At 39.6% G+C, this 26,685-nt stretch overlaps 1 protein-coding gene across 2 annotated transcripts in view; it reads left to right on the plus strand.

Moving 5' to 3' along the window:
- Window positions 1–15,889: 15,889 nt before the first annotated feature.
- Window positions 15,890–26,685, plus strand: part of grm3 (glutamate receptor, metabotropic 3) — a 65,885-nt gene continuing 55,089 nt past the window's right edge. For both annotated transcript variants that reach the window (XM_077515729.1, XM_077515728.1), the window contains exons 1-2: window positions 15,890–16,050; window positions 24,165–24,220. The gene's annotated coding sequence lies outside the window, so the exon portion shown is untranslated. The remainder of the gene's footprint in view (window positions 16,051–24,164; window positions 24,221–26,685) is intronic.

Raw genomic sequence — 26,685 nt, forward strand, 5'->3', positions numbered from 1 at the left:
TTACTTTCAGTGAACATCTCGGTGTCTTCTTGCCTTATTGTACCCCCCACGTCTCACCATGCTTGAATCTGGGCTTTTGTGGTTTTGTTCCTTTTCGACTCGTGACTTGTTAACCTCCCTGATTTTGTTTGACTAAAAGAAACCTTTTTTGGGGGGGGGACTTCATCTCTGCTTCCCTGCGTTTGGATCCTCAACCACAACACATCAACCTTGACAAGATGATTACTTACACTCTAAAAAAGGGAATTATTGAGTCAATTTAAGATTACAAACTGAATTGTTGACCACCTTGGAAAAAAAAAATGCTTCTATTGGTAACATGATTGAATAAAGTAAATCTAAATTGAATATATTAAGTTTAATTTATTATTAGTTCATTAAACTTAATATATTCACTTACATTAAATTAATCCAAAGTGAGTATATTAAGTTTAATTAACTTATAGTTAATTAAATTTAATATATTCACTTTGGCTTAACTAAATTCAAATGTGTGTTACCAATTGAAGCATTTTTTTAAGTTGGTCAATTCAATTTGTTATCTTAATTTTCAAACAATTCTCTTTTCAGAGTATATCAAAAGAAATCAAAATATATGATCTGCAAAAAACAACTTTGATTCACATAATAGTACAATAAGTGCTGTTGATGGAAAAGGGTTTCCTGGTATAGTATCTGGGCCTCTGCATTCATGGCAAGTTGTCTTGTAAAGTAGATGTAACGTCACTTACGTGTACATATAACAGTATTGTAGAAGCAGAAAGTACGCGCTACATTTGATCAGTTTTATCAGTTAAGATGTCGATGAGACGTTGTTTGTATGCATGGTCTCCCCTCTATTTTAAATCACACGGAGTACTTTATTTGCTACTGTTAAATCTGTTCATGGAAAATTTATGTAAAGGGGCAAAAAGGTTAAAAAAAAAAAAAAAAAAAAAGAAAAAGACAAAAAAAAAATATCTGACGTTAGGAAGCAAAAATGGCAAAAATATTTTTCACAGCACTGTACAGCATGTAAAGTACAGTATGCCCAAAGTGTGCAATTACCTGAGTGCATGTGACTAACTGGCGTCTGTGTCACCTTTTGGATGATATCAGCAGCAGCAGGAGAATTTGACGTCCCACTGGGCTGTCCAACAGTGCAGAAAATAAAGGCCTGGAACGTCATCAAGAATCGTTTACAGCGCGCTCGCTACTGCTCGGTGGTCTGTTTGGGAGCCGGTTCCACCAACTGTGAGCCAGCACGAAAAGTGAATTTATGCCCGGCCCCACTTGCGTTGCAAATGGTCCCCCGGCAACTCGCAGAGGACGAATAATCCGAGATGTGTCCTTTCAAAGTAAAGCGAGTGCCGTATGTAAATCAGCACAATAACCTTCATCACTTTTTATTCTTAAGTATAGTACATAGATATAGCAATTTACAGTTTCCTATTTTTAACATCTCAACTTCTTGCATCTTTTTTTTCATGGAGAGCCACAGTCACTGTTGCACTTGGAGTCATTCACTGTAATGAACAGAGCAAACTGTCGAAAACACCAATGTGAAAATTACTCACAAGTAGCAATTCTGATTTGCAAGTACGCTTCAGACACTGATAGATGGCGGCAGCAAACATCTCATCAGACCTCCATCGGTTGCTTTGCAGTTAAACTACAAGTAGCTTCAGTTGTCCACTGTGGTGGCATTTTCAGGGTTTTTTTGCACAGACATTGTACCAAATTTGATATTTATGACTTTTTGAAATTTACAAGTAGGCTTAAGGATCAATTAGAACTTTTAATGGTTAGTCTGTATTGAATTCACACATGCCATCCAAACGATACTGTAGATGGAGCAGGAAATGACTCACTTAAGGGCTTCAGACCATCCAGCTCTAAAAAAAAAAGTTTATTTTCCCAAAACGGCTCCATTGCCTCGGTTAAACGTGGGCATAAAATTGCACAGGTAATTACGCACAAACACAAGCAGGCACATATGGTCTCATCTAACGCTTTAAAAGCAGCAAGATCAAAGAGGATGACAAACAGAAGCAGGTGGATTTTCAAATTACAGAAGGGCTTTCTTTTTGAAAAAGCTAGCTTGAAAATTCATGCCCAACTTTACGCCATAGTTTTTTTTTTTATTAGTTTGGAAGTCTGATAAAATTTGAAACTAAATTTAAAATTGTGATTTTTTTTATTTTTTTTTCTGCATTTGTGTCACGTGAGGTGCGGAATTAGGACGCAAATGCAGACAAGACATGGAGTTGGGAAACACAGTGTCTTATACAAACATACAGAATAACACCAGAGAGCAGGCCTGGATTCAGATGGTCACAACCATTTGACAGAGAAACCTTTAACTGAAACCTCGATTGAGAGAGCAGGGCTGGATGCATGGAAGCAACCTCGAACACATGGACGACGTACAGCTTTCATGGAAGTAAGCTCGCATGAAATAGTTGGGAAAGCAAACCTCAACCATCTATAAGAAACCTCGATATACAAACAAAAGTGTCATTTACTTACTTTCGCTGGGGAAACGCACACTTCTATGTGACAGAATAAAGGCTTATATGACAAAATTAGAGTCACAAACACAGTAACTAAAATACAGTTCCTAAGAGTGATAATTACAGAAACATACTAACTGCAACGCCACTGACAACTTCATGACAAGGGACATAGCAGCTGTGTAGCAACAGACAACATCAACATCATATGACCCAACCTATAACACTGTGACAACAGTTTGATCCTCAGTGAAAACTAGCTGTGCCAGGCACCCGGGTACTTTTATAGAATAGCAGTTGATTTCATTTAAACTGGACCAGCAAATTACTGCTGTTGTCAAAGCCAGCTTTTATTTATTTATTTATTTATTTATTCACTCGCCTACTTCTTGTTAATTTACTGATATATAATTTATTTACTTGTAACAAAAAACTTGCTTTGTTCTTGTTTTGTTACCTTATTCTTTACTGCACAACCGATTTATGTTTCATGTACAGCACTTCGTATACAGCAATGCCTGTTCTTAAAGCGCTTTATAAATAAAGTTGAGTTGAGTTATCTGGGTCTTCTCTTCGTCCAATCAGCACCTTTGTGTATGACCATGTGACACAGCCTTTCTGGAAAAACATTATCTCCTGAAGCAGCTCTTAACCTTTATACATCCTTCTTTAAACTTTGTGGCATAAGTCATCAAGTCATGGGGCTTTAAAAGTCACATTAAATGATCAAGACAGATCAGTTATATTCCACTTAACTACAGTAGTTTTGTTTTCACAGTTTTAAATTACAAAAATAAGGTTATTCGTTTATTGTTTAACCTCACTTTGTTTATATATACAGTATCTGATATTTAATTTATGCACAGTACTTTGTATGCAGCTAAAGTCCTATAAATAAAGCTGGATCGGTATGTTTTTTTTGTTTACCGCTAAAATTCAAACCACATTTCAAGCACAGATAATTGATTTTCAGACAGGGTTTGAAAATTCCTGCCATATTTCAAGCCAAAATGAACGTTGTTTTTTTTTTGTTGTTGTTGTTTTTCTCATCCATCATACTCCAGCAGGCATCCAGGACACACTGTATTTGTCAACACTTTCCCTTTCTTCCGCTTTGACTACAATAACGTCTGGGATACCAGGGAGCACAGCCTGTCATCCTATAATTAATTTGGGAAGTTTCTAGCTCCGCATGGAGTGTAGATAACAGAAAAGGCTGCCCCCTTGCCAAGTTCCCACCTGGGCATCTCCTCAGAGCTTGTAATAGCGGCCAGTGCAGCGAGGCTGGAAATAGCAACGCCATGCCCAGGGACACATGTGCTGCATCCACTCCTAAAAGTGTCTTTTGGCTTCATCGGCTCTTCCTAACTTTGTTTTCTGTGCCACCTTGAGCACGGAGACACAGAAATGTTAGGAGGGTCGGTGTACCTGAGCTGAATGCTTCGCAAATAGCAACTGTGATAATGAAGCAGATGGCAGATTAATGGACGGGGGATGATTTGGGCGCTGTTCAAGCATGCATGTCGCCAGAGATAACAGGATCTCATAGCAGATAATGACCAGATACGCTAAAAATAGGAGGATTAGAACACGGCGCAAGTATCACACTTAATCACAAAAATATTTCTAATCATAGTAAATGTATTCCAATGTTACTTTATGATTATCTTTTGTCAACACTTTTAAAGACGAAATAATTGTTTTCAGAAAGGTCTTTAGTTCTACCAATACTAGGTATCAGCATCAGGCTGATACCAGGCCTTTTTTTCAAGGTATTGGTACTTGCAATGGCGTCCTCTTGTGGCTGTTTTTTGAACAGGAACTTGGAAGAACGTCAAATTACCATTAGTTTCATGAAAAATGAAGGAAAACTGCTAAATTGATTATATATATATATATATATATATATATATATATATATATATATATATATATATATATATATATATATATATATATATATATATATATATATATATATATATATATATATATATATATGTATATAAGTGCTGTCAAAGTTATATCATTAAGTCATTTATTAATCAGGGTAAAAAATTGGATCAATCATGTATTAATGCAGATTAATCGCACTATTAATTTTGATCAAAGATGATCCTTTAGCTTGACAACGGAAAACGGTAGCGTAGGTTGTGTTTAGCAATAAACATAACTACATGCATTAAAGTAAAACATTTAATAAGTGTTTGCGTATGACATTCAGAATATTTGCTCATGTCAAATTATTGGGTCATTTTTGTTTTCATTTTAATATGCAAGTAATTAACAGATTTGAAAAAGAGGAGCATGAGAGTGTGCACTGCAGTGGATCAAAAAATGTTGAAGATGTCCTCACAACATTATATGTTAAAATAATTAACACATAACAGGTGTGTTTCAGATTTGGCGGGCACAAAATATTGATTTAAAGCCTTCTTTAATTAAGTGATTAATTCAAATTCTAACGTGAGTTAAAAAATTCTAACGTGAGGTAAAAAAAAATAAAAAATAAAAAATCATATGACATCTCTCTCTCTCTCTCTCTCCCTCTTTAAAATTGTCTTTCATTTTTGGGGGGAGATTTTGACAAAATACTAGTTTAGTGGTATCGATATTAATTGCTACTCAAAAGCGAACACTCAAACAGGTATCGTTATCAAAAACAGTTGTATCGAAATTTCCTATTAAATTCCCATAAATCTTTTAAACAAAAAAAAACAAGTTGTACATGATGTCTGAGTTGAATTTGTTCCATGAATGTACTCGTAACACAAATCACTTTTAGATCAAATTCACCTTGAAATGAATGGAAATGTCATGCATCCGTTCCAAACCCTCATAGCCAAACCCGTTTTGTTTTTTTGTTTTTTTGTTTGTTTGTTTTTTATATGGAGTAGTGGTGAGCTGAATAAAAACATTGAAAACATTTCTAACTAATAACATAATAACAGAATAATCTCAAATGTAAATAAATGAACAGTCGCTCCTTAATTGCTTGGGTGTCACGTTTGTGAACTTAATCTTCTTGTGTGTATTTTTCCTTCTCCATTTTTCATGGGCATAGGACCACAGCTTAGAAATTATTTCATCACCCTTGGCCAGGGCTGTCGGGAAAATAAACAAGGAGAAATTTCATAATTCAAGAAACTTATAACATGACGCATTTGTACGTCAAGGGTTCAACAAATGTGTAGAAGTATCACACTTGAATGTTCTTTTGGGTCCTGTTACTAAAGGAACGTCTTCCCGACAGATCAGTTAAATATTAAAAGATGTGATTGTGAACGGAGCCGTCTCCTTACATGGCTGATCACACACACACGCACACACATATAGATCATTAGTTGATTTAAAAGGGTGAAACTGCTGCCTGTGACCGGTCCCAGTTCGTTTCATCAGCGCTGACAATGGACACATCGTCTCACTTTTTGTCTCTCTACTAATAGCTTGCTCATCCCTCAGCCTGACATTCAGTTCTTGTCTTCCCTGCCATCATCATCATCATCATCATCATCATCATCATCATCATCATCATCATCATCATCATCATCATCAGTGCCATAATCATCATCATCAACAGTGTCATAATCCTCATCAGTGTCATTATCCCAATGTTCACTCTCAGGACCAGCATCAATGTCATGTGGATGGGAATGCGTGTGCACGTTTGTGTGAAGACTGTCTCGGTGGCTGGACGATGTTCGTGTAAATAGTACAAATCAAATGAGAAGTCAGTTGATATTCATTTCAAAGTGATGGTTCAGCTAACACAATGTGGCAGTAAAATCATATTCAGCAAAACACTGTTTAATGTAAGAACAAGAGGTTTTTTGAGCCACTCAGCAGTATTTAAGGCGAGGCATTTATGGGTCAAAATATTAGAAGATAAAGTGTGTCAAGGAGGTTGCGGCTCAGCCGAGGGTTTGCAATTGTAAATATTGAACAGATTTAGCATTTATGATTTTTCTCAGCAGATCAGTGAGGAAAAATCACTTTACCTACTGTATATAGCCCACACCACAGGATAATCCCTCAAAATAGTTTTTCAGAGGCATCCCATTCGTGGGTCTTTCCTGACTGGTCACAAAAATCGGACCTGATTATTGCTGTGCGTGTGCGCCACTTTCAAGAGCAAGCGATTTGTGTATTAATACTGACTGCAATGTGGTGAATAAGACGAGCAAATGAAATCTTACATTTTCACAAGTCAAGTTGGGTCATTTTCTCATGGATTGTTTGCAACCGCTAAAGTCGCCACCTGCTGACCATTACTAAAGCTGCAGCTACAAGTGGACTTAAAGCCACCTAGCTCACCATTAGCTCAAGTTTGACACCCATTAAATACCCTAAAATGTCCTTCTTTTACACTGATATGTGATGACTTTCTAAAGTGATGTAAAACTCACAAATAACATGACAATACTGAGTTTAAAAAAAGTCACTCTTGTAGGGGAGACCGGGGCTAGTTGCATCACTTTTTATACTTTTAGATATAGCTTGGAGTCAATATATCATATATGAACAAAACGTATACCAGAGGAAAGAGATAGGGTGAGAAGCTCGGTCATCCGGGAGGGACTCAGAGTCGACCCGCTGCTCTCTGCGTTGAGGAGCCAGGTGAGGTGGCTCGGGCATCTGGTTCGGATGCCTCCTGGACGCCTCCCTGGGGAGGTGTTCCGGGCATGTCCCACCGGCGGGAGGCTCTGGGGACGACCCAGGACACGCTGGAGAGACTATGTCTCTCGGCTGGCCTTGGGATCCGCCGGCGGAGCTGGTTGAAGTGGCTGGGGAGAAGGAAGTCTGGGTTTCCCTCCTAAAGCTGCTGCCCCCGCGACCCGACCTCGTATAAGCGGAAGAAGATGGATGGATGGATGGATGGATGGATGGAGATTAAATTTAATTTCAGTTAATGGATGGATGGTTCATTATGAATTTTAAACCAGTCCTGACTGTAGTTCCAACAACTGGAAAATCCATTTTTAAACAATGAAACAAAACCTAGCAAACTAATATCCTCATTCTTCAGAGTCGTCATCTGAAGAACAATTCTGGCATACATAAACAGAGTTGCCAGAGGTGCATTTTTCATTTGCCCATTCTTTGCATATGTGACAACAAACCCCAAAATGACTGAGACAAGTTGCCCTAAACGACCATGTTGGCTAAAACTTTAGCTTCAAACAGAGCAGTGACTGAGGCATGACAATATGCCTGAATCTCTCTTCTAACAAGTCCACATGATTTGCTGCTAGAATTTGTCTATGTACGACGCCTGTTTGAAATTATATGAAGGTGAAACTTTTTTACTTTGGGTTGTGCAAAACAATGTGCTATTCTGACCATTTATACGAAGAATACTAGTATTCCACTTTTTCGCTGCGCCCTTTGGTGGAGAAGAAAATTGCAATGTGACAGCTTACCCGTGATACAACTAGCCTCGGTCTCGCCTACAGACTGAAAAATGTATCTACAGTAGTGACTAAAATGAATTTGAGATTTACCGATGTGCGTTAAATCAATAAAAGTCTGGAACGTTTTTATTTAGGGTTGTTTTTTTTGTTTTTTTTTAATGGGGTAACTGACCAAAAAAGGAAAGGAAACTTTTGCTTGTCATCAAATAAACAAATAAACAAAAAAAAATTAACTTATTTTTTTCTAAAAACACCTGTTTCTGACCAAACATTGCGAGAATGAGGTTTTTGCAAAAGAAACATGTCAAGCACAACATATCATACTTAATACAAACTCTGTTTATGCCTGTGAATATTCTCTTCATTTTCAGAACATTGATAGCAACTGGCCTGTTTTGGTTGTCTTAGAAAATGTTTCTCCCCTCATCTGAACAGGCTACTCGGTTGACGCAGCAAGGCACGAACGCTGAGATCATACTCTGCGAGCTGTAAACTTGTCCCATTTCCAACGTGTTGACATTTCTCTCCCCCCATATCCGAAGCGACAATCTGAGATTTGCCCTGTAATCTGTATCTGTATGAAAAGCTGTGCTGATCTTGAGTCGAAGGCGATGCAACGCTGTTAAGGGATCTGTCAGTCAATATAGTGGTCTACAAACCTGAATCCTCTTGCACGCTTAACTATTAAAAACATACTAAACAAATATTTTCAATGGTGGCAGTAAACAGCTGAATTACAATTTGACCAATATAAATGTCCACGGATTGCATACAACTTGAAAAGAAATTTGATACGGACCATTTCAGAATATTTTTGGCCAAAATTGACCTGGAAAATAATGTGTGCAGTACAGCACATACAGGACTTGTATATTCCAACAGCCTCATTTACTGTTTCCACTGCCAAATTAACCTTCTAATATAAGATACACTGCCAGGGAAGTAAGAAGTCATGTACTCTATCACTGGAATGACTGAGTGAACAGGTGACTGAGTGCGCATGCAAAGCGAATGACTACAAGAGATTAAAAATGAGTGAGCGATCGAGTGACATGCGCGTGCCGGACGGTGTGGCCGCTGTGCTCTGCTGCTGCTCTTATTGTCAGAATGCTGCTGCAGACCGCCTCATATCATTAATCAATTATTCACCACAAACCTGTTAATGTTTCATGAGCGAGGCTGCTGCGGTCAATTACTAATGAATTGTGCTCATAGTCAGAAAGCTCTGAGGAGACCACAAATCACACACTGTACACTGAATTTTGGGGTATGTGCGTGGGCGGCGGTGTTAATATTATTATGTTTATTTTCTGCAGGATTGAGATTGGTTCTGTGAAAATGAATAACATGAGCAGATGAACAGTAGACAGGTCAGTGCATGTCCTATGAAGTGTGTTAGGCATGCCTGTGTACACAAGTTAATTACAAGAACCCTGTTTGGAGACCCACACAGCCCAAAACAATATGACCGACAGTACCAGCACACAGTACAATCAACAGCTGTGCGCACACAAATAAAGAAGATTTTCACCACTCCTGTACTGATGCATTTTAAAATTGAATCACAGATGAATGTCACAGATATAACCTTTCAGGTATGAAGCTAGATCCAGCACAGTGTTGCCAACACCGTACAGGATAATGTTCAAACATGTTTACGTTCATTGTGCAGCTGCAAGAGCAAGCAATTATGCACTTTTTTTTTATTTAGGTGAAAACAATTAATAAAAACACAGTTGAATTAAATGTGTTGTGTTTTTTTTTATTAAAAAAAAAAAGTGTCGTGTTAAACTACAGTTACAAATAGGTGTGTTATTTTCTGTATAAAAGTCAACTAAAATTGCTCTTTTTTCGTCGACAAAAATTGCTCTATATTTTCGTCGACTAAAATTGGATTAAAACTAAAAAACAATCAGATGACTTAATTATGACTAAAAATTTAATTAATTTATCTCAAAATACTATAACTAAAACTAAATTCAAATTTCTTGTCAAAATTAACAATGCCACCAAAAAAATTTATACATTTTGCCCACCAGAAAAAATCCAGGTCTCAAGTGGTTACGCAAAAACTTGACTGAGCTGAAACACTTCCTGTTTTTATTTTTATTTTTTTTTTAATTTCGTGGCAAACAAAACAGTGGCTGTGTCCAAATGTGCATCTTACTCTCTTTGTAGTGCCCTACTGATGGGCCACACCATTTTGTAGGGGTGTACAAATGTACAGGGAGCGAAAATGTAGTGCACTCAAAAATACCCACAATGCACTCTGAAAAGTAATGAACATCGATGCTCACTCAACTGGGTTGAAATAGACCACAATGCATTGAGAGTATGGCGCGAGAATCAAAGCGATACATTAAATATACACTACAGAATATATATATATATATATATATATATATATATATATATATATATATATATATATATATATATATATATATATATATATATATATATATATATATGCACTGGTGCGTCATGACAGGTATGGTGGCCACTAGGGGTGTGAATTGCCTAGTACCTGACGATTCGATCCGTATCAGGATTCATAGGTCACGATTCGATTCGATACCGATTAATCGAGTGTTGCGATTATTATTATTTTTTACTCAAATTTAGAAAATACCATTCAGTAAACTTATACATGTACACTGTAAGATTTGCATGAAAATGTATTATTTATTGATCTGAAACTTCAGTCTTAGAACTGTGAGCCACTGTATTTAACAAACAGGTTGTAACATTTTTCATGTTTGAACAGCATTGAAATAAAGTATTAAGGCTTAATGTTCCATTAATATAACATTCTTCCATGCTTAAGGTGTGAAAGTTAGACATTTTGTAGAATATTTTTCCATCAAAAATGGATGTTAAAAAATCGATTCGGCTGACTATTGAATCGATTTGAGAATTGCATGCTTTAGTATCGCGATATATTGCCGAATCGATTTTTTTTTTAACACCCCTAGTGGCCACGTAATATGCAAGAGGCGAAAGTAGTGAGCTGGCTGTCAGAATCGCCAAACCAAAAGAGGACACTATATATTAGGACACTCTATAGTGCAGGGCTATGTAGTGAATGAGGGGTTAGGCCCTAACCCCATTCTGACACAGCCAGTGTGTCACCACCCTAGTGTTTGATGGTGGAATTACACACAAAATAATCATGAGGCAGAACAAAAACGTTACGAACTGTGCGCATAAAATCATTGATAGCGGAACCATGAATTTGAAGGCAACGTTGGAGTGATTACTGTATATACACTTAATATTATGTTTTAATAATACTTAACTAAATGTAAATAATGGACGGATGGATGTACATTTGTGGCTAAAAGTTGGTTATGCAGTTCATGCGAGGGTTAGCTGCGCGGGTGTGAGCCATTGACTGAGATTTGTTCACTATTGTCCAGTTAAGTAGCAATTCAAGTAAGGACGTTCAATACCACTTTTTTTTTTTTTTTTTCAGACCAATACCAGTACGAGTACTCAGCTCTTGAATAATCACCGATACCAACACCAAGTACTGATACGAGTACTTTTGGTTCATAAAATATACCAATATACTCTATTCCCCTAAAAGTGCATGAAATTAATTTCCCATTTTCGAACTTATAACCTCTAGTTCCTGATCATCACAAGATGGCCACAAGAGGGCGACAATAACTTGAAACAAGGCCTGGTACCGGCCGGATACTTACTGATACTCATCCATCCCTACTTTTGAAGCGATTTCAAGTAGAATATTGGGACTCACGAGAACTTTTATCCACTCGGCCACATAACAAGTGACTATTAGAGCAAAAGATGAAGGGAGCTTAAGTGTCAGGCCAACGTGTGTGCGTGTGCGTGCGTGTGTATGGGAATGCGGTGTTTTGCTTCATCGCCAGTTCATGTCGCAGGAAGTTGGTCCACCGGGGCCTCACGCGCTTCCTTCTCCGACTCCCCACAGATGGTTTGCGTCCGTGCGCTAATAGCTTTAGCGGCGCTTCATTTCACACTCGTCTCCATGGATGGCGTGCACGCGCACGCACACACACAAACACGCACACACACTCAGCTGTGGCATGTGGTCTTCAAATGGTCCATTTTTATTGACTATCATCTGTATAGCTTCCTGCATTAATGTCTTTCTTTCTTTTCTTTTCTTTCCATCTTTTTAGTTTTTTGCCCATCTGTCTGTGGGGAAGTATCGGGCACAAAGCCCCCTCGCTGAGGGACCCTTATTGGACAAAGCTGGCTTTCTGGGGCTCGCTCCATATATGGATGCCATGCAGACAATGCGGCCCTTATTAGAGCGGCCAGCATCTCGCTTGCTCGCTCTGGGATGCGGCCGGGGGAAAGCTGCGACTGACACTGTGCGAGCGTGAGGATGCGTGTGTGTATGTGCGCACATGTGAGTCAGTCAGTGGGAAGTAGATGCTCCCCTCCCCGGTCACTACGTGATCAATCACTGCCTGATCACATGCAGTTTTCCCCTGCACAGCGTGGTAGCATGAAAGAGGCAGAGACAGAATATCATTTATTGCATCACAAATCAATATTGTCCAAGTTGGCATACTGATCAATGAATCTTTTCAGCTACTCACAACGGGAGTGAGCGAACTCAATTTTTGTCATTTTGCAGGAGAGGGATTTAAAAGTTTTATGGCTGCAATAAAGTCTAGGAGCTTCTATATCTTTTTGATTTATATGGAAATGTTTAGTTTTTCTGGACACCAGTACTTGTTTTTACAGAAATGTTCAGATTTTGTCAAATATGAGTGACCCAATTTGGCAGATAGTCAATGAACCTTCCAAAGCTGTTTAATGCCACTCCCAGGAGAGGTTTACTGTCAACCTAAAAATCAAACAAAGAGATTTACACCTTCTGTATGAGTTAACTGAACCAAATTAACTTTTAAAGTCCGTTGAGCATAATGCTAACAAAGAATGTAAAACGTCAAAGGCGGGCTACCGAATAGCATCTGTGGCGCTTTAAGCAATGGGTATTTGAACAAAAACTGTGGAGTAGTACATGTAGACATATAATTTAACAATACTCAAAAGCTGATATTATTTTTCATCAGCAAAAATCAACTATTATTACTGCGGCTTACAAATGAGTGTGTTGTGAACCTCTCCATGTCTGGTATATCCATATTTTGGTATTTACTGTACAATTCATAATATTATTTATATTCTATTTAATTATGTCATAAAAAGAAATCATAAAACATACATACAATGTCATGACTTGGTCTTGCCAGGGTTAAGTTTGGGTCATGCAAGGGTTATGTTGGGGTCATGACCGTGAGGTCAAGTGTCTGTTTTGAACTGATGTTACCGGCATCTAGTTTCAACTGGTCTTAAACTATGTGATGTCAGGAGCTATGTGATGTCAAGAATCTTTAATCTCTTTATCTGGTCAACAGCCAATCAGATAATTGCATGTCAGTCCCGTTACCCACATGTCTAGCCACAGCTAATCTGATCGATTCACTGTCTATATAAGCCTTTCTGAGAAGTGTGTGTTTTGTCGGATTATTACCTCTGTTCCATCTGGCCACCTGCTCCTCTTTTCCTCAGCACCTTCTTGTTGTTTCTGGTCAAGTCAAGTTAGTTCCATGCCTCTTGGTGTTATGCGAATAAAGTGTTAAACTCTTAATTGTGTCTGCGCTTTTGGGATCCAACCTCAGAACATAACATAAAACGCCAGATAAATATATTTTTTCAAAAGTAATATTAATAAACAAAAAAAGTGTGAAAATATAAATGGGTTAATGAAGCCCTTTCAAGCTGTTACAGACACACAGTAGTACTATGTGCTGCGTGCCTTTAAGGGGCACAGGTAACAACGGCACCATGTTAGTCACAGTGCTTATATTTCGTATTTGTGTTTTGGATGCTTGTCATAATTGATAAGCAGCTAAAAAAGCATCAGAGAATGTGCATTAAGTATCTTAGTTGCTTACTTGCTTCATTTTTTTTTTCACTTTACTGAAGCTTGACACTGATGTTTTGCAAGAAAAGTCGCAATACTACAAGAAAAAATGTGATTGTGTGAACTGTGTGAAATCGACTTCCGTCAGATATGACGTGATGAAAATTGACAACTCAATATCTAAAATATGTGCGAAACTGAACACATTTGGCATTTACACCAACCTGTCTCTCTCCTGTAAGTACTTGTGATCAAACGCGCACGCACGCGCAAACCTGTGCGTCTTTGGCCGTTCGCTGCAATCAGAAAGAATTCACACAGTGTATCTTCTATGCACTCCACTAACTTTACAATGGCGAAATCAGGCCTCTCCACAGACCGTGTGTGTGTTTGAGCTGAGTGAGGAGGCTCTGTGACTCAATCATGCATGAAGAGGATTTTCTGTTCAATAGTCACTGCAGACGTGCATACTTGCATTCTAATGAGCGCGGCGTCATACAAACAAGTCACAGATTTTTGCGTGTGCGCGTTCCTCTCCTCTTCAGGCTTTCGACTTGTTTACGCGTTAGCTTTGGATGGTCATCTGGAGAGACAACAGGTTTGAATGCAGAATCACGTGTAAGCTTGGCACCTTAGAAAAAAAGGCCTCATTTGGGGGCTTCATCATGCCCGAAAACTCACCGGTTTTGGAAAGCAGTTTTTAACACAACCCAGTCAAAAATCACTCAACAGCACCCCCTAAAAAGTTGCAAAAATGAAGCAACCACCAGCTGCCACCAGCTTTTGCAATCAATACAAAACTTGCTGGCCATATCCATTGTAACAGAACACACAGAAGAGTCTCATGCTCCAAATTAAACAGGAAGTCGGCCATTTTGGGAGAATTTCCTACTTTTACCAAGTTTTAATTAGGAAGTGACCCAATAAGATGCAAGTATCCTGTACAGATGGGTAATGCCAGTTTTACCGATTGACACCAAACTCGGTGGATTTGTCTGTCATGTCAGGACACATGAAAAAGTCTCAAGGGCACATACTCCAAATTCAACAGGAAGTTGGCCACATTGGGTCAAAGCAGCTTGGATAAATTTCAAGTCTTCTATTTTTGTGCTTTTTTTTTTTTTTTTTAAATTAAATACATTAAATGGAAGCAAGCGTCCTAGACAGATGGGTGATGCTGGGTTGCCAAGATTTTTGCCTACACCATCTAATGTGTGGGAGAAACAGTCATCAAAATTAGATCATGTTCATGATTTTCAGAGTAAAAAATAAAGAAATAAATATCTCACAAGTGCCATTGTTTCAGTGATTAACATTAACAACTCTATCACCAAGCTTATTTTGCCATGCCATGGAACGAGTGTGCCAAGCATCAAAATGTCAGTCTAACATGACAGGACTCGTGAAATAGTCTCAAGTAGCCATGCTCCAAATTCAACACGAAGTCGACCATTTTGGTTCCAAGCAACCATTTTGGATATGTAATTCAGGGCACATCTTTTGATCAACTCCTACAAGGCAATTGGCAAATTAGACGCAAGTCTCCTAGACAGCAAGGCAAAGCTATCGTGGGCCATCTTGGGCTATCTTCAACCATACAATGTGGGCGGAGCAGGGTGTTAAAACGTTGGTGATGATTCCATGGAATGCACTTCTAATATATGAATTTTTATACTTTTGCATTTATAGCAGACTCTCCAGTGGACAGATGGTTGAAGATGAATTCTAGATCTCTTTATTCCTCACTCTCTCCCTCTCTTGGCTGGTTGTTGCTGATCCGAGTGGTAAACATGTGCAAAGAAGGATGGCGGCGGTGGGGGTGTTGGAATGGCTAAGTTTTCTTTTTATCCAATAAAAATGTCTCCGCGCAAAGATCGATTGTTGTTGCTAGGAGACTGAAGCATCCTTTGGCACCGGGCTTCAGCTCACCACGTCTGTTTTTCCCCTCCCTCTCTCTCTTCTCTCTCACTCTCTCTCTCTCTCTCTCTCTCTCCCCCTCTCTCTCTCTCTCTCTCTCTCTCTCTCTCTCTCTCTCTCTCTCTCTCTCTCATCCTCTCTCATATACAAACACACATTCTCCCTCTCTCTCACACACACCTACATACACATGCACACGCACAGCAACAGCATCCTCTCTCAGCGCGACTCCTCCGAGGATCGGGAGTAGACCCAGTCAAACTTCCAGCAGAGAAGGGATTCACAACCAGACAACAGAACGGTGAGTAAAAAACAACAAAAACCTTCCCCTCGCTCCTTTCTTGCGGGATAAAAGAGAAAATAAATTGTCAGTCGGTGTCAGCAATTGGTGTACAACTTTGATTTGTTTTACATCGACTTCTGTTTACAAGAAGACGTGTTTCAGTTGGTGATCCTCTGCAGCATACGTGTGACAGACAAGCTGAAATGATGCAGTCGTGTTTGAACTTCGCATGGCAACGCATGCTGCTTTCTCGTGCATACAGGTGGACTATCTGCTGACCCTGTGAGGTCTTGCCCCCAAATCCCTTAAAAGTCCACCCACGTCAACAGCTAGTTGTTGTTTTTTCCCGGCATGTAAATGTGCAGAAGTAGCAGTTGCATGAAATCTGCATGAATTATGTCACGCCGCCCTTGCAATAGGCTTAACTTTGCCGTCTGTTTAGAATGTGACACACTTTAAATCAAACGAAGGTAGGGAGATGAGTCTCAATTGTGTAAATGTGACCTTGCTTTCTTCTTACTTTTTAAGTGAAGGTGATTTTATTCATATTTGGGACTGACTGCAACATTAGGTAAACCTGCACGTCTAAAAAATTCTGGCGTTAAAAAACAGCATCTTGAAACTGTCTTCTATGCCAAGCTCGTTTTCATCATTTATACACAATTTCCTTTTGTATAAACAATTGCCCCTCCAGTTCATTGTCATTTTTATATGTATATTTAAACAGCAAATTGAATTTAAAATCAGACGTCAAGTATACTATTTGGCTATTTTCTATTAAAAGGGGGGTTTGGTTGGGGTGGTTTGGCTTGTTTTTCTTGTAAGATCCATCCTCCCTTCTATTTTTTGTACGGCTTGTTTGATTAGGGTCACTGTTGTGCTGGAGCTTATCCCGGTTGACTTTGGGCAAGAGGTGGATTACACCCTGGATTGGTCGCCAGCCAATCGCAGCGTAAATATAGTCAAACAACCAGTCATGCTCACATTCACACTAAAAGACAATTTAGAGTCTTCAGTGAAGCTAACATGCGAGTTTTTGGATTGTTTTTTGGGTGGAAACAGAGTACAGCATGGGTTCTTGAAACTTTTTCATGTTGACTGGTGTAACTGGTGCGGGAGTCCTAAATAGAATTGTCCCCCGCATTGCCTTTCTCATGGCGAAACATCAAAATGATCATCCAACTTTGATGCCCACATTAGACGAGGTAGGCAAAAAAAGCTTGACCATTTAGTGTCGCCCATCTGTCAAGGATCCCAGCTTCCGAGTGCAGCTCAAAATGGCTGACTTCCTGCTAATTTTCAGGCATTCGTGCTTGAGTCTTTTGTGAGCCCTGTTATGACGGACATTCGGTAAGATTTTAGAGGGTCGTGATCAGGACGCCTAAAATGCACATTTTACATTGTCACCATCCAGGATACTTTAAACTTGTGAGTTTTGTGGCACAAATTTGTCGATTAATTTGTCCTAAGAATCCAAGAGATGTTAATTGAATCCCCTTAAAACTGAACTAAATTATCTTGTGCAAAATTTCTGATACACTTGTATTGGATCTCATTATGCTGTACCTAAGTTTTTGACCAGGTGGTGTACCTCCAAAAAGAAAGCGGCTCTAAATATGAGTTTGAAAGAAAAAAAAATAAATCCTATATAATCGAGCGCAAAAAGAGCTTCACAGTGCAGTGAACCACGCACAAAACGGTTTGGAATCGCCAGTATGTTCCACAAGCACAATGACTGCAAAGCATTTTTTGTGTGTTAAAGAAAAAGTCAACGCAAATGTCTTTACACTAACATGTGCACGATGACACAAAGCCTCGAATAAATACACGAACTGAGCACCAACTGAAGCACATTTACATCCGTCGATTGGGGTGAGTACAGATGGTGACTCTCATTTTGTGTACTTTTGTAAGTCTGAACATTATAAAGCATTCACCGAATACGTGGAAGCGCTCAGCAAAAGGTGTACGTAGCCATCGTTAACGACGGGAAGGGACGGTTGACGGACTTGACCAGCTTTAGTGATTGGTCGTCACCTGAGCAACTGTCATCATCTATCAAATGCCATGTTTGGGCTAGTGAAGGCACATAGAACATGTTTTTATAAAGAATATTTTGGGTTTACTACCTCTTTAATCTTTAATGAATAAAATCAAGCTCCTTCCCTCAGTTCAACACAGTTGCTATGCACTAAAATACCACTAGATGGTGCCTAAGCATTTTTTTATTTTTTATTTTATTTTTTATGAGCCATGGACGTGAGTGTTTCTAACAAGGTAGCAAATTTTGATTTCTCGTCAGCGATCGTCATGGTTTGTTCAAGGTTGCAACATTCACCACACATTGGCCAACACTTCTAATTTTCTTTCTTCTTTTTGAAGAAAAACCTTTGAAACGTTTAGCAAACGTTTAGCGACCTTGAACGACCGTGACGAGAACTCAACATTCACTATTTTTGCAATCGCTCAAACATTTGCCCGCTCAGTGGGATATAGGCTCCTTTGATCTTTGTCGATTTTTATCATTTTCCTAAAATAAGAATAACACAACAAGCAAGAAGAGTTCAGTTTCCTTGATTCAGTAGATTCATGACCTGGATGACTTACAATCTACATAGATGTAAAGATTTTTTTTAATGGCTATTTTGACAGGAAGTTAAAATTGACAGGCAATTATGCTAATGTCTTTTTTTTTTTATGTATGTATTTGTGTCCCTATGATTTGGGGAGTACCAGTGGGTCAAAAAAGGTGTGGGTGTGGGGCTGGACGATGCCATGTGTTAAACCTTGATGATGCACTTGTGTGCACGGGTGAGTGCGTGAGTGCTCTGCATAGATGTGTTTTTGTGTGTGTTCAAAGGCTGTGTGTTTTTATGGGAGAGGGGGCGAGTCTGCAACATGGCCTTGTGTTTCAGCATTTCTGCGCTGGTGAATATGCTTACATGAGCTCCTGTTGGAGCACCTTGATGATGATGATATGTTCGCGCACGCGCATGCGTGTGTGTGTCTGTGCGTGCGTGGCCTTGTAGCTTCCACACCGCTTCTCTCTCCGGACTGTATGCAGTACACAGCCTCAGCAATGATGGTAGTGTAAGCGCGTGGCATATTAAATGACTCTATGCTGTTTTTACACGCTCCTGGTGCATTTAAGGGGTAATGTCATAAGAAAAAAGCCAACAAAAAAGGTGTTTTTTAAGAAGACGGTCTCACAGGAATTTGCTGACGTCTCATGATTTCACAACCAAATGTCAACTTTCAGGCATTATTTCCATGTCTGGTTGTATGATGGGCGTCACACCTTTCGTCACTGGTGCACTTCTGCGTTGGCATAAAAAATTTGCCAAAGAAAAAGCACAACATGCTTGTGTAATTAGTTAACATTTAGTGATAGTCAATTCAAAGCAGAATTCTCCATATTGCCAGCTGTTTTAGAGCATGATGGCTGAGACCCGCAGAATATTGTTTTCTGTGACAATATAAGCACTGAATACACCAAAACAAAAGTATACGCTCTTCTTTCACCAAAACAAGACGAGAGTTTTTCTAGCTTTGCCCATGCCATTAGTAATCAGTAGTAAAAGATGGGTTAGTTTAACAAAAAATACCTTTTATTATTATTATTATTATTATTATTATTATTATTATTATTATTATTATTATTATTATTATTTTACCTGAAAACAGAGAAAATTTATTTTTTCTGTGAAAAGAAACATGTCAAGGACAAGCAGAACAGTGACGTTATGTTGATGGTGTTTTGGAAACTCATATTCTGAACAAAAACAGCACTGCGAAAGGGCTTTTGATGACAAAATTTATGTACTTATAAATATACAGCAAAGATATATGCCATGACTAACGCTGACTTTCCGCATGGATTGGGTTGAACATCAGTGGCGTTCATCATATACTCCATCAACTGTATCATCTTTTCTCACAATTGCGACATAAACTTTGCATGACCCATGACACATGCCTAAAGTTGCACGACTTACAACGCATGTTGTACCTATTTTTAAATCTGTGAAGGTTTGAACATTGAGGGGCCTATTCACTAAAGGTTTGTGTCGCCTTTGCACCGCGCTAACCGGCAAAAATGGAGCAATCTGGGAGCGCCTAATTCACTAAACACGATGGGGATGGGGAAATCCGTCACTTAGTGCGCTGCCAAGCAGATTGCGTCACGTTGCGCCGGCGTTATTTGCGCGTATGTAAATTAGGTAATTTGCATACATTTGACGCAAAATATGCCCACCCCAATGCAAATGAGACTCATTAATATGCAGTGTTTAATTCACTAACGTCAGCTCAAATAGCCACACAGAGTTTGCAAATAACGTTTATAGAAAGCATGTATAAACCTGCCGCAACCTCGATCCCGGGATCATGACAGCAAGTGCATGCCATTTGCGGCACAACATGCACAGCAGATCACGCAGAGGAGAGAGAGAGAGAGGGGAGGATTTTCCTATGTTGGTTTAGGACACATAACGTAACCCGGGCTGATCGACAATGGCAGGGAGGCATTTTAAGATCATTTTGACGTGCCAGATTCATACATATTGGCCCACGCCAACCTCTGAAAATATATTTAAAAAAAACGATGGCACCAATAATTTGTACTTTATGAATGAATGACGTCGTTGTTGTCCTCTCTGCTCTGTACAGCTTAATGGCGCTATAAATGCCATTGCCGATCAGCCCGGGTTACGTTATGTGTCCTAAACCAAAGCAGAAAAATGTTGCACCTCTCTCTCTCTCTCTCTCTCTCTCTCTCTCTCTCTCTCTCCCCTCAGCCGTGCATGTTGTGCCGCAAATGCCATGCACTGCTGTCATGATCCCGGGATCGAGGTTGTGTCAGGTTAATATATGCTTTCCAAAAACGTTAGTTGTGTCATGCAAACTCTGTGTGGCTATTTCCACTGGCGTTAGTGAATTAGACACTGCATATCAATGAGTCTCATTTGCATTGGGGTGGGCATATTTTGCGTCAAATGTATGCAAATTACCTCATCTACATACGCGCAAATAACACCGACGCACCGTGGCGCATTCTGGTTGACAGTGCACTTAGTGACGGATTTCCCATACGCGTGTTTAGTGAATTAGGTGCTCCCAGATTGCTCCATTTTTCCGGGTTAGTGTGGTGCAAAGGCGACGCAAACCTTTAGTGAATAGGCCCGTGAGTTTTTTTTCCCCCCAAACCTGCCACTTCATAAACCCGCAAATTTACTTTTTTTTTTTTTTTTTTCCCCCGCAAATTTGCCACTTTTTCAAGGTTTTTTTTCTTGGAATATTGCCCCTGCCCTCTAAAAAAATATGTATTTATATGTGGCCCTAATATGGCGTCGTACACATTAATAATAATAATAATAATAAAAAAAAAATTGGGATCATGCTGTGTATGTATCAATATTTTAGATGTGCCATAATGATAGCATTAAATTAATGACCTTGGAGCTTCCTGTAGTGCTCTCTGCTTTTCAGGGTTTTTGAGTGTGCGTATGTGGGTGTGTGTTTTTAATACATAGTTTGCTGTTTCTTCCGCTTTAATGAAGTATGCCTGAAGATCTTATGCTTCCATCTCTCTCTCTCTCTCTCTCACGCTCACTCACACACGAGCACACACACACCAGAGGTTCGCAGTGCGCCGCCACACCCCCTCCTCTACATTCAGCACCATTCATACGCAGACGTTCACTGAACGGGGAGGAAAGGCCAGTGGGATGTACGCCTGCGATGTCTCTGAGAGAGATCAGACTCTTAAATAATTGATGAATTGGAGGAAAAAAGTAAGCGTGGGCATGGGCGTGTGTGTGTTTGTCGTCATCTCGCAGGTAAATAAGCAGTGAGACACTTGTGGCCTGTCCACAGCTCAGGTGGCTGAGTGATCCAAATGTTGTCAGCTGGCTGTGATCCTAATTAGACCAAAGGGTGCAAAAGTGGGTCAGTGTTTGCATTGGCCAGAGCAATTATGGTAACAACCACAATCAACTTGGGCGCTTTCTGTCCCATCACCATACAAATTCAAAGTTTTGATGGAAGTGAGTCATTGCCGTCTTCTGCTATTGTTCACTTTACACTCAACCGAGTTACACACATACTAATATTTTACACCTTAACCAATAATAACACACATGGCAAATAAAATAATAAATCACCTTGTACAGTTGAACCTCTTTTTAACATATAGAAAATAGTGCCCAGGCCATTTAAAATGCCCCTTTGTACAGTAGTTGTCAAAGTCCGTTAATTCCAGAATTTACATCTGTTAATTAGGCTCTCATTACTCCATACAGAGATTGTAGCATAAAACACACACTGATAACAATGTTTTCAGTTAAGACTTTTTTTTTTTAAATTAGCAGAACTTGGCACTAAAAGCGGCAACGTAAGATGGCTGCCCTTTGGCTTCAGTCACGAGGGGCCTAGTCGATTCATATGTACTGCAAGTCTGTGTGCTGCTGTCACTGTCATTACTGTATAGAACAGATCCAGCAAACAGAAGAGCCTGTGTGGCGGCCATGTTGGCAGGAGCAATGCTCCCATTATGGGCAATGTAAAATAGCTATTAGCTTAGTGGGGCATATTGTATGTAGTCTACCGATTCCTGATCTATGGACTATAGCTGTTGTTTGCTCAGGTTTGTACACGTCTCGTTACGTTGGTACATTTTAGTCAAGCCCTTCTATAAGCATCCAATGGAACAGAAGTGAAAAAAGGGAGCGCGCTCACATGAAACTGATAAGCCGCATGCTATTAACACCACAAAACGAATTTAAAACTTTGTGAAACGAGACAGAGGGGGATGAAGCGAGGCAGGAACCACGTACAGTGTAATACAACTGATTCCCTGCAGCCCCTCACTCCCGCGATTGACCAATCACAGCTGTTCACGGCAAAATATGACTAGCGGGAGAGTTGCTGTTCATGGCAAAATAACAACTGCCATTTACATTTGAACACAGTCGTTAGTAACACATGCAGATAGAATATGCAACAACACTCACAGGCATGTATTCTTTATCCTCTGAAAAGCCACTAATATTACTGCATCTAGGTTGAACTTGTGACCATCTTCTGTTTTTAATCGTCAAAACTACATGTAGTCTTGTATTTTAGTACCTGTAGCACCTCTTTGTGAGTCTGATTTTCTTTGTGAGCACCTCTGGTGCTTCCACCGCCGCAGTGTCGATATGAATCAACCCGTAGCTGGTGGCCATGCATTTGAATGATGCCGCCTTCATTGCTCCCAGGGTCATTACGTGACATTTAAGTTTGATAGATGTCACACGCAGATGGCTAATTCTGCCTTTGACGGGCCGGCCGTCATCCTGCTGATGGAATGGTCGTCTGACTGATGGGGCTGGCTTTTTTTAAGGCCCGCCAAAATGAGAGGGATTCACTCGGATCGGAGCTCAACTAGAAGGCAATGTACGTTACTGAACAATGAACAGTCATGTCACTTCACCTTTTCCTAAAAGTTGTGAGGTTCTTGGTTCCAATCTCAGCTCAGATAATATTGTGTGGAGTTTGTTAGTAAGTTTGTTTCTTCCTATTTTTCCCCCTGGGTACTCCTTCATTCCAAAAACATGTATGCTGTGTTCACTGAAGCCTCTAAATTGTCCATAGGTGTCAATCAGAATTTTAATCTGTACGGCATTGGTGGCCAACCCATTGTTTTTCCTACTGTATAGAGTATGTGCCTTGGCATGAGTTGGTGACCGGCTATATGTTTGTCTATATGGAACCTGACAGCTGACTAATCACCTGCCCATTATTTGTCTATACTATATGTGCACTGACTGTAAATTGATCAAAAGACCAAAAAGCACTTGAAGAAAAAAAACAGCAACATATACTGATGGTAGGCTGCAATGAAATTTACTGGGCTTAGTGCTCTGTGGTGGTCCGGGCATCGACCCTGCACGGATGCGTGTCCTGCAGAGCAGTCTTGCCTGTTAGAGGAGGACAGGATGTGGTGGGGGGGGGGACAAAAAAAAATACAGGCGAAACATGAGAAGGGAGTGTGTACTTGACGTGTCCGTCAACTGTTCGTCTCCAGCTCATGATGATTGTCTCTACCGTTTATTTCTGACGGTTTACTCATGTTCCGTATGTGTCTTCAATAGGTGTTGGGATGTCGCTAGCTGCAATCAGCCATCTGCTCCGCTGCATCTTCATTCAGGTAAGTCACATTGGTACCTTGACTTACAAATTTAATTGTGAACGTGACCTCGCTCATAACTCAATTCATACCAAAGAAATGTTCTGTATTAGGTGCGATTTTGCATTGGAACTCACACTACCAAAGACAAATGTCACGTAATGTAATATGCTGAAATAATCATGATCACAACACAATATACTCACAAATGTACTCAGTGTGATTATTTTGTTGTGAGAATGGCAAAAGGTGGATATGCAGGTTAATTGGAGTATCTGCCATCTAGTGGAAGAGCATTTCATTGTTCTGGCAAAGATGGATTATCAAGTGAAAGTAGTCACACTATGAAACTCAATAGAATCTCAATGGTGAACCTGCAACAGCTTATTACTTCTGCAAGTTCTGCAATGACAAAATGTGCTGCAATTTACTGGCTTTGCTCTTGTGTTTTGGGGTATTTTCCAAGAAGATCTAATGAAGCACACACTCAATTGAAGATGCGACTTGGCCCATTTCGAGGAATGCACATTCCGTCTCAGCTGCTTTTATATAACAACACCTCAACATCGGTTACGTAAAAGTTGAAAACAAAGCATATAGTGGAGCTGTTGTTGAGTCTCAATGCTGGATGAATATCATCGCACCACGTCAGCTCGCCTCCTGTGAATTTGTGATGGGAAAAGATGAAGACGAGAGCGACTTGGTCATACAAACCTCACTTCAAATGTCTTATTAGCTCCTCACTACTTTGTGAAACGGTCGTTTATGGTGTTTGCTGAACATTTCAGACGTCTGGGAGAGAGAGAGAAGAGGAAGAAGAGGGAGGTGGCAAGACATAGAAATAGTCTGCTTTTAGGTCAACTCCTTAGAGAAGCCGCAGAGGTGTGTGTGCGTGTGTGTGGGGGCGGCTGTTTGTCTTTACGTGTGTGTCATATTACAGAGTAGAGTGGTAAAGATATGGCAGCTGCCTGAAGAAAAATCTCTACTGCCTGCATCCAAAGGGAAACTTTCATCCTCCTACCTGCCCACACACACACAAACTTAGATTCACATTCAAGATTGTGCTTAAAGTAATCTTCATGATTTTTATAGGGCTGCAACTATCAAATATGTTTTTATTTGGATAGCTTACTGAAAATGTTGTCAAATTGGGTAGGTATATATATTAGGCCTGGAACGGTTCACTAAATCCACGGTTCGGTTCAGTTTTGTGCTGACGGTTTTCGGTTAAAAAATAAATAAATAAATAAAAATAAAAATGTCATGGAATTAAGAGAGTATATTATTCCGAGCTAATTAATTAATCAATCAATCAATCAACTTTATTTATATAGCACCTTTCATACATTTAAAATGCAACTCAAAGTGCTGGACATCCATAATGCAATAAAATAAAAGAAAGAAAAAGCCCCCCCATCCCCATGGTCGTACCCACAGACACACCCAAAACCCAACAAACACATGAAAACCACAACATGGCGGGGCACAGATGTACCCTGTAAGGAAAGGCACCCAGGAGGAGTTCATCCACAGTGAGATGGATGAAGACCAAGCATCCCTCTCACTGTGGAGGCTCCCCCATGAGAAAACACTGGAGCTAAAAATTTTATAACTACCAAATAAAAACATTTAAACACTAAAAGAAAACGGTTAAACACGATAGAAAAAATAAATAAATAAAAACAAAGCTACAAGACAATATAGATTAAAAGTTAAATAAATAAAAGGGGATAAAAAAGTAAAAATAATAATAAGTAAAATAAAATAAAATAAAATAAAAATAAAAAAGGTCAATCAAATGCCAAACTAAAAAAGTAAGTCTTAAGCCTCCTCTTAAAAACATAAATATTCTCTGCAGACCTGATGCTCTCTGGCATGCCATTCCATAGGTGAGGACCATAGTGGCTAAAGGCAGCTTCACCATGTGTCTTGGTCCTCACCTTTGGAATAGTTAAAAGGCCGCTGCCAGAAGACCTCAGAGGCCGCGAGGGGTAATAGGGTAAAAGCAAGTCAGATAAATAAGATGGGCCAAGACCGTTAAGACATTTAAAAACTAATAAAAGCACCTTAAAATCAATCCTGAAACGCACGGGGAGCCAATGCAGCGATTTTAAAACTGGTGTAATGTGCTCCCGCCCTCCGGTCCCCGTCAGCACACGTGCAGCTGAGTTCTGAAGGAGCTGTAGGACTGAAATATTCTTTTTGGGAAGACCAGAGAGCAGGGAATTACAATAATCTAAACGACAAGAAATAAAAGCATGCATCAGCACCTCCGTGTTGGCCTGTGAGAGAAACGGGCGGACTCTGGCAATATTCTTAAGATGGTAAAAACCGATCTTGGCTACATTTTTAATATGTGGATTAAAAGTTAGCTCAGAGTCAAAAAGGACGCCCAAATTCTTTACACATTGCGTGGGTTTAAAATCTTGTAGTTTAGGTAAAAGTTTCTCTCTCTGACCTTCAGGACCGATGACTAAAACCTCTGT

This window comes from Festucalex cinctus, chromosome 3, assembly GCF_051991245.1.
Source record: "Festucalex cinctus isolate MCC-2025b chromosome 3, RoL_Fcin_1.0, whole genome shotgun sequence".
In the NCBI taxonomy this organism is placed as follows: Eukaryota; Metazoa; Chordata; class Actinopteri; order Syngnathiformes; family Syngnathidae; genus Festucalex; species Festucalex cinctus.